Source organism: Pseudophryne corroboree, chromosome 10 (assembly GCF_028390025.1).
Source record: "Pseudophryne corroboree isolate aPseCor3 chromosome 10, aPseCor3.hap2, whole genome shotgun sequence".
In the NCBI taxonomy this organism is placed as follows: domain Eukaryota; kingdom Metazoa; phylum Chordata; class Amphibia; order Anura; family Myobatrachidae; genus Pseudophryne; species Pseudophryne corroboree.
This window is the reverse complement of record NC_086453.1, coordinates 40,436,994-40,446,755: the sequence shown is the minus strand read 5'-3', so window position 1 is coordinate 40,446,755 and position 9,762 is coordinate 40,436,994. Positions and strand designations below refer to the sequence as shown.

Below are 9,762 nucleotides of genomic sequence, written 5' to 3'. Positions count from 1 at the left end.
GTTGGTTCACACTTGTAAAGTTGTAAGACACAGATATCTGGCTGTTCCTTTCATCACGGTGGGAAGCACTGTGCAATGTCATGGCATCTCGTTACCTTCACAATGCTTCCCTACTAGGAGATCCCTGACTGGGTGCTTGCACAAGTCCAGCAGTTAGCCTAGACGCCGGTACATTGACGCACCAAGACAGCAGACAAACAGGGTGGACCTCTTAAAGAAGCAAATGTATCTGGGAGTAAAATAAATAAAATCCTGTTCTTCAATTGCAGATAGATAAAAACAAACAAGTAAATGATCGGGGCCGAAGCAAATATTGTATAAAGCAAATATTGTATAAGTCACATTAGGAAAAGATAGAATACAGTATATAGAAAGATTCCTATTTTTGTTTATATCAGTTACCTAAACAAATTAATTAAAATGCCCCATAGGGGTTTACTGGATGACACGGGGGAGGGGGTCACCATTACAAATAAATGGACTAGCTAAAGGTTTCTCTCCCTGAGACTCAAGACGACGCTGAAATCACGCGAACAAGGTTTTTTTTTTTTCTTTCTTCCAAAATTCACCAATAAATTTTGTTCTCTGCGAATTAAAGGAAAATTTTTAAAGACCAAATTTAAAGTGAACATAACGTTTCTCGCTAATTAGGTTAAGTGTCTGGGCGCACCATATCTTACTCTCTGAAAAGGTCACATAGCAATGTCTAAATAGTCACGGAGAGCTCCCTTTGTCTCCGCTGCGCATCGACGCTCCCATACAAGTGACAAAACCTTCGGCAGCTTTAGTGAAATTAAAACCTGTGAAATGTTGTGACCGTTATCAGGGAATAGTAGTGGTGGCGTAACAAGTAGACTGAAAAGCTGATTATCTCGCACATACACAACCTTTTACAAGTTTGCTTCTATACTCCGGAAGGCGGCAGTCGTTACGCCAATTTTGAAACCATTTATCCAATAACCAATAAAGTATTTTGCAGACCTTACTAAGCACATTCTACGTAATAAAACGTTACAAACTGCATCATGGTGCATTAAAAGACCACAGATCACATCAAAACCCTACTTGAAGTTTTCATTTTATATAGACGCACACACAAAAAGTTTCTGGTCAACCCATCATATTACAGAAACAATTATATCATTGTAAGATTAGAGATCGAAAACCCGGAAGGCCAAACCTAACATCAGATTGCAGATAGCACGCTCTAATTACAGATAGCAGGACGGCACTGGAATATCTACCGACCACTTTGCTGAAGACTAATAATCTGGTGGAAAGTACTGAAGTTCCCGGAACTTCCAGAGAATGTCACACATGGTTGCTCTCTTATTGTAGCTCATTTATAATGCTCTGCGTGGCTTCATCTGTCCCCCACAGTGCCCTATTATTAAATAATCACTAGGAAACTCCAGTCCGGACGTACAAAGGAGAAACGTTTATTTATAGACGTAGCTTAATTACAGTGGAAAAAAACAGCCAGCACAGTTTGATTTCAGGTTTTCTCCTCCACCAGTCTTCCTCTTATACAAGTAGTAGCTGGAGAGGATTGTACAATCGTGATCGGTGGCTGGCAGTGTTTTCCCAGAAGGCACCGACTGGCGACTGGACGGCACAGCCGGGAGGTGACAGGCCCGCACCTTCGATATCTGCCAGGGAGACAGGTCGATCCTGGGATTTGAACATCATAAAGAGATGGTTAAAATGTAGCTTGTATATATTTACATAAGACAGATACTTATGTAATATATATATATATGATAGATAGATAGATAGATAGATAGATAGATAGATAGATAGATAGATAGATAGATAGATAGGATAGATAATTTCTCTCTAAGTGAAAACGTACTTAAATTTATGCAGACCAAGTATTTTGTTTTCCAAACTTTAATTAAACATAAAGACGCCTTTTCTGCCACTGTTTTCTATTGACGTATACAAAGTCTGACACAATTTTAGGATCCAGGAAAATAAATAGACGCCTTCATTTTAATTTGCAGAAATTCTGAAATGACCACAAAATCAGGAAACTGAAACCTGTAGCTGTCACTCAAACACTGCCTGCACGGCATACATATACGTGTCATCATACATTATTGCCGTTCTCTATGCGCCGGGCCCTGTGCGACTGGCTTGTGCGAAGCTTCTTATTTGCAATTTTTTCCCTCGAATATGCATCTTAGTCGCAATTTGAGGTGACAAAATCGCTTTACGAGACTGCACTGATCTGCACAGTAAATGCTGCGATGCAGCAGCTGCGGCTTTTTCTCTCGCCAAGTTCCGTTGCGCTTCATCTGAGACTTTGCACAGATTTACAACTAACTCCTGTGCGGTTAAAGCCTTAGCCCATGTCTCTGGTACACACTGAGTGGTGTTTCGCTGTATGAGAACACATCTGTACTAGCTGGGGGGAACTCCAGAACTATTAGGTGATCTCCCCAACTCCTATGAGAGGCCAGCATTCTCCCTGAGCTCCTTCTTATTCATCTCCTTTGTGTTTCTGATTGAGCGGAACAGATGTCGTCATCGCTCTCCACCCGCCACAGAGAAGAAAAAGAAGAATAAGGAGGATGTGTGCTACAAGAAAATGGCTGCCGCTCTCTAGTACACTGATGGCGACATGTGTTGCCGAGTATCCAAATATGGTGTGCTGAAATACAGGTGATGTGCGCCAAAGGAGGCGTGCTGAATTACTGGAGGCGTACTATACATTAATGTAGATATGTGCTGCATTAAAGGGAGATGTGCTCCGTTGGGTTAACTGCTTTAAGAGCAAACTTACTGGCCCATCTGTGCAGACACTTTCGTCGACCATTGTGTTTTTTATTTTTACTGTGACACCTGCGCACAGTTTGCAAAACTAAAATACTTTATTCAACGCACAACAGCCTGTCACATGTGTACCTTACCCAGCGGTTGTATAACTTGGAAAAAAAAAAAAAACATCTAAGCAGCTTTCATTTATTTACAATTTATTATATGTACAGATCTATGTAATTGCGTTGGGGCTTATTTACAGCCGGACACGAGTCAATTGTATGACATGCCTCACGGATGAAGCAGCACACACAGTCTGCAGTGGTCTCCCGCCTGCACAGTTGCTGTTTGCACAATCTCGCAGCGGATTAGAATGTAACCTCTTTTGCAAGTTTCTTCATAATGGGCCTAATTCTGAGTTGATCGCAGCAGCAAGTTTGTTAGCAATTGGGCAAAACCATGGTGGTCATTCAGAGTTGTTCGCTCTGTAAATTTCTTCGCATCGCAGCGATTTTCCGCTTAGTGCGCATGCGTAATGTTCGCACTGCGACTGCGCCAAGTAAATTTGCTATGAAGTTAGGAATTTTACTCACGGCTTTTTCATCGTTCAGGCGATCGTAATGTGATTGACAGGAAGTGGGTGTTTCTGGGCGGAAACTGGCCGTTTTATGGGTGTGTGAGAAAAAAACGCTACCGTTTCTGGGAAAAACGCGGGAGTGGCTGGAGAAACGGAGGAGTGTCTGGGCGAACGCTGGGTGTGTTTGGGACGTCAAACCAGGAACGACAAGCACAGAACTGATCGCAGATGCCGAGTAAGTCTGGAGCTACTCAGAAACTGCTAAGAGAGGTGTAATCGCAATATTGCGAATATGTCGTTCGCAATTTTGAGATGCTAAGATTCACTCCCAGTAGGCGGCGGCTTAGCGTGAGTAAATCTGCTAAAAACAGCTTGCGAGCGGAACAACTCGGAATGACCACCCATGTGCACTGCAGGGGGGACAGATATAACGTGCAGAGAGAGTTAGATTCGGGTGGGGTGTGTTCAAACTGAAACCTAAATTGCAGTGTAAAAATAAAGCAGCCAGTATTTACCCTGCACAGAAACAAAATAACCCACCCAAATCTAACTCTCTCTGCACATGTTATATCTGCCCCCCCCCCCCCCTGCAGTGCACATGGTTTTGCCCAATTGCTAACAAACTTGCTGCTGCGATCAACTCAGAATTACCCCCAATGTCATTTCTTGCAATAATTGCCACTACCAACCAATCAGCTCCTTACTGTCATTTTTCAAACACAGACTGTAAGACGGCGGTTAGGAGCTGATTGGCTGGTACTTTATCTCTCTCCACTTTATCACTCTCCAAAGGTTGGTACCTTTCCCCCTACAGTGAGGTGCATTATCCCGTATCCATACAGGCCACAGAACAGCCTAGGCCGGATGACATACAGTCACGTTACTCACTATTGTGTGCGGTCGCTAATCAGATGCGTGACTGAGGTTCTCTTACCCACCGAGCCGTGATAGCACATTGATAAATATGCAGCAAACTGACAGCTGACAACAGAACGTCCAACAAACCCACGAAACGTAAACAGTTTAATTAACAAGATGATCACGGAAACGTGTGTGCTCGTCAAATGCCACCTTTCCCCCTTACCAACGTGGAGCTGGAACGCTGACACAATGCTAATAGTCGACACATCAAACTGTCACGGTGTAGCAGGAGGCAGTGACACTTGTGTTACATGAAACAGGTGAATGATACAACAAGTCACTGATGAGGTTCCCCGCTTGTCTCAGGCACAGCAGGACAGCCTTCAATAATTATATTAACGCAAATCATTTTGTTACTGATGTTCGTATGACAATATAAATATTAAACATGATTTGAATTGCACGTATGATTGACGGGTGATGTCTGGCGCTTCTCACAGGGGAGCTCAGCTGGTCTGCTCGGATATTACATTAACTGTCAGGGACAATGAGGATCCCTATAAAACACAAGTAAACAGATGTATAAAATCCTTTGTTATCTGCATAAGCAGCGGGTTTTGATGGCGCCACGTCAGTGTTACTGCAGAAGGAATAATGGCGGTAACAGAGGTGCGAAATTCCTGCGATACAGCCTCACCGTTCTAATTCTCATTTCCCAGTCTGTATTCATAGGCCGGGATGTAATGAAGTCCAAGTTTGGCGCCCGTGCGGGATGGCGGCTGAACTCTCTCTTTTTTTTAAAGGAGCAATCATTTACAATGCTAAACCACGTCTTGCACGTGGTTGCCCCTTTAAAAAATAAAAAACCATCTGAGATCGGCCGGCATCCTGGGCGGCCGCCAAATTCGGACTTCATTACATCCCGCCCATAGATTCTGCGTCTCACAGATAGTCTGCGGTCCATAAACAGAGCAGGGACAGCCGTCCATTCATTCTGCTCTGTGTCGTTGGGGAGTGGCGGTTCCACAAGGAGCGACTCTGCTGGAGAAATGGGCAGAATTTCACACCCAAATCTGGAATGAGCTGAACATTTCGTGGGGTAATTTAAAACCTTTCGCTCATCTATAGTAAGACATGTTGCAAGCAACATAAACTGTAGTATACGATTCAGCTTCCAAACATATGTTTGGTCATTTTGGACTGCATCTCTTACAGAGGGCCTGATTCTAAGACGGCCGCCGATCGTTTTTGGACGCAGCCGCTGTACGAAAATATGCAAAAGCAGCAAGAGGACCTTGTGTAAATAGATACCTACTGCAGGCTTTTGCGGTCAGCTGCTGCGACCAAAGACTCATCTGCGTGAACACTGGCCATATGAGTAAAGGGCCCCATATACTACCGTGACATGTCCGTCTAACATGTCGCGGGCGATCACCCCCAGCAGCTTCCCGGGGGGCAGTATCGCCCAAGATACATCGTATGCTGGGCGATCCCCCAGCCATGCCTGCGGGGTCGCACCAGATTGAATGTGCAGCACATTCAATCTGGAGGATCCGATCTGATGCTCAAGGGAACACGCATCGGATCGGAAACGCCTCCAAAATGCCAGATTTCATCCGATATATCGGGCCGAATGCCCGAAATCGGATGAAATTGGGCATTATCGTCCTAGTGTATGGGGCCCTTAACCCTCGGGTTACGCAGGATGGCCGGGCTGTTCACCCCATTGGGGCCAGGAAATCTGCATCCAAAGACGCAGACCCTGGCCTCGCCACTCCCAGAACACGGAGGCATTTTCAGGAACGATGCCCAGCTCCGCCTACCCCCCCCCCCCCCGCCCCCAAATATTAGATGAATGTACAATTCTGTTCCTAGCTTCCCCCCTTCTAGAAAGATGTTGGCACTGGTCCAGCCTTTTATTTTTGTTCTTCTTTTCATCCTGTCCCATGAGTCAGAGTGACAGCGATAGAGAAAGAGGGGATAAGACGTGTTGGGGAAGAGGACGACTTGGCGCATGTGACTCGGATTGCAGCGCCGCTGGAGCAAAGCTTTTCCGATTGCTTTTCTTTCACCGCTACATTGATGTATTATGGTAAATGTAATAAAAGCAGTCCTGCAAAGTCCTTCTAGTCGCTGAAGACCAATTACACAGACCGTGGGGGTGGTGAGCAAGCTCCAGAACGTATCAAGTAGATCGCATTCATTTACACATCAAAAGGGAAATCCGTGCCCCACTGTATAAAGCAACTTTCCACAGCTTTAGTCTTCCGATACCCAGACACAAAGAGAGAGAAACACTATCACACACGCTCTGTTCCCCATTGCTGAGCCTGGCACTCCGCAGTGTAACGGGTTAAGCAGCTGCCAGGATTTGTATTTCTATATCCTCTCTGACTCTCTGACAATACTGCACAGCCTGGAGGAGCAGTCATGTTGGGTCATGCTAAGCGGTGGGGAAACAGCTGTGACAATCGTTCCCTGGTTGTTATCACACAGTGTTCACTGCCATAGAATCTCCTATCTGTGCTTCAGCCTGACAGGTGACAAATAAGGGTGCACCGCGTCCTTCCATCCACAAGCCGCAGACAGGAGGAAGGGCGCGGGCGGAGGTGTAGTCTCTGCGTGAGGACGTCCGGGGTCTGAGTGGCCCGCAATGCCATTCCTGCAAACGGTCGATGTTTTACACCTGCGCTGGGGTCTAAGTCACCTAAATGTCGCGGGGCGTGTACACACGGAGGTGGGGTAGCGATTGAAATGCGGTCTCTGAAATCTGCTGGGCGGTGGCTGTTCACATCCATATGGGACATCATGCGACTGCCACCTGAGTGCTGCATGATGGGAGGGACACGGAGGAAAATTATATAGGGGAAGGGGGGGGGGGGGTTGTAAAATGTTTTTCTGATTTTTTTTTTTTTTTTTTTTACCAGAAAGTCCCCTTTGATGGAGAAAGGGGGGTGGGGTTGTTAGTGGTAAACTAACATCGGAGCTGTCTAAGTGGCCTGTAAACGCACGTCAGCGCGCTTTAACAGTCAGACTGCAGTGATTGTCGCTGAGGCCGCCGTAAGCCTGACGCGATATAGCCTCTGTAAACAAAAAACATAATTAACACATATTTATCAAAATATTGACGGCATTTCCTAGTCACCCATGGCAGGCGGCACTTCACATCGCAAGATGACAACTTCAATTAACCAGTTAGATTAATTAATTGCCTAATTGGTGAGGAGAGGTAGAGCTGCCGAGGAGCGATACTCACTACTGCAGGTCTATAGGATTATCAGCGCAGCCTCTGTGCACAAAGTTCTTAGGATTTTAGGGCTTGCGACCTTTATTTTATTGGAATATTGCGTAATATGCAGGTATTACACTACTAGCACAATGAGCTGTATTGCCGGTACGTAGTACACAATAAGTCACGTTTAAGCCTAACTAAGGATTATAACAAAATTGCCCATTGTTTACTTTTAATCATCTTAAAACCTAAAACCTTTGAAGTATTGATTTTTATTGGGTTTTATAGAAACAGAGGCCCAAATGTATTGAGCCTTAACAAGAGATAAAGTGGAGACAGATAGGGGGGATATTCAATTGTTTGAAAAGTCAGTTGGGTTTCTGTTTTTTCCTGTCTAACAGACAGGGAAAAACAGACACCCAACCGACTTTTCAAACAATTGAATTCCCCCCATTGAGTGATAAATGACCAGTCAATCAGCTCTTAACTGCCATGTTACAGGATGTGTTTGAAAAATGACAGTTGGGAGCTGATTGTCTGGTACTTTATCACTCTTTATCCGTCTCCACTTTATCGCCTTGTAAAGGCCCAGGGAAACAAAAAGGAAAGAAGATGTAGGTGTAAGAATCTCTCCCGGACTTCAGGGTCAGTACTGTCCCATGTATAGGAGCCCGTTCTGTAAGCCGCATTGGTACAGAACTCGCCACCCCCTGGCACACGCCTGCGCAGATCCCTATTTCATCCCATCCCACTGTCATGATCAGTCATTTTTCCAGGCAAAACTCACTGAATTCAGATGGGTTTTAGACTTCCCAATATCAGAAATGACCGCCGTCATATTTATAACCCGAGACCAGAAAGCACATTTATTTTTAGAAAGACCCGCCCCTCCCAATCTCTGGCATTTAAATCACTCCCTGCCTTGGGGCACTACATTCACCTGACTGCAAGCATAAAATCCTGCTGCAGCATTGCAAGAAAACCCGCAGGTCAGAGGTGATTGGTGGGTTTTCTTCTAACCATTTAACTGCAGACCAGGTGGGACTTATTCCACTATATACAGTAGTAACGTGCGACAATGCACCTGACTGACTAGCTCAGGGCTGACCATTAGCCGCAGGGTTTAATTGAATCTGCCCCCATACGTTAGATGTAACACCACCACACCTGGGAGGCTACTGCGTCTGCATCACTTAAGAGTACAGTGTCCACAGAACATCACTTCTATTCAACCGGCTGCATTTTAAGAGACTCCCAGTTCTCACGAGTCTGCGACTCCGGGTGTGCCTCAGAAATACAAACAGTAAGAATGATGTAATATAATTTACAATAAAGGACTCTCAGCTATCGGCCATTACATCTTTCCTGACCCCCTACCATAACCATTTTTTCTGACCCCAACCTAACCATTACGGATGCTTACCCAGAAAAAATAAGATTTTACTCACCGGTAAATCTATTTCTCGTAGTCAGTAGTGGATGCTGGGTACTCCGTAAGGACCATGGGGAATAGACGGGCTCCGCAGGAGACTGGGCACTTCTTTAAAGAAAAGATTAGGTACTACATCTGGTGTGCACTGGCTCCTCCCTCTATGCCCCTCCTCCAGATCTCAGTTAGAGAAACTGTGCCCGGAAGAGCTGACATTACAAGGAAAGGATTTGGAATCCAGGGTAAGACTCATACCAGCCACACCAATCACACCGTACAACTCGTGATAACTATACCCAGTTAACAGTATGAACAACAACTGAGCCTCATTAAACTGATGGCTCAGAACAAAAAAACCCTATAGTTAAGCAATAACTATATACAAGTATTGCAGAATTCCGCACTTGGGACGGGCTCCCAGCATCCACTACGGACTACGAGAAATAGATTTACCGGTGAGTAAAATCTTATTTTCTCTGACGTCCTAGTGGATGCTGGGTACTCCGTAAGGACCATGGGGATTATACCAAAGCTCCCAAACGGGCGGGAGAGTGCGGATGACTCTGCAGCACCGAATGAGCAAACTCAAGGTCCTCCTCAGCCAGGGTATCAAACTTGTAGAATTTTGCAAACGTGTTTGATCCCGACCAGGTAGCAGCTCGGCAAAGTTGTAAAGCCGAGACCCCTCGGGCAGCCGCCCAAGAAGAGCCCACCTTCCTCGTGGAATGGGCTTTGATTGATTTAGGATGCGGCAGTCCAGCCGCTGAATGTGCAAGTTGAATCGTGCTACAAATCCAGCGAGCAATAGTCTGCTTAGAAGCAGGAGCACCCAGATTGTTGGGTGCATGCAGGATAAACAGCGAGTCAGTTTTTCTGACTCTAGCCGTCCTGGAAACATAGATT

At 45.4% G+C, this 9,762-nt stretch overlaps 1 protein-coding gene across 1 annotated transcript in view; it reads right to left on the bottom strand.

The window, feature by feature from the left end:
• Positions 1-1,415: 1,415 nt before the first annotated feature.
• The window catches only part of ETFB (electron transfer flavoprotein subunit beta), a 107,883-nt gene continuing 99,536 nt past the window's right edge, over positions 1,416-9,762 (bottom strand). The window contains exon 7 of the mRNA XM_063942316.1: positions 1,416-1,671. The gene's annotated coding sequence lies outside the window, so the exon portion shown is untranslated. The remainder of the gene's footprint in view (positions 1,672-9,762) is intronic.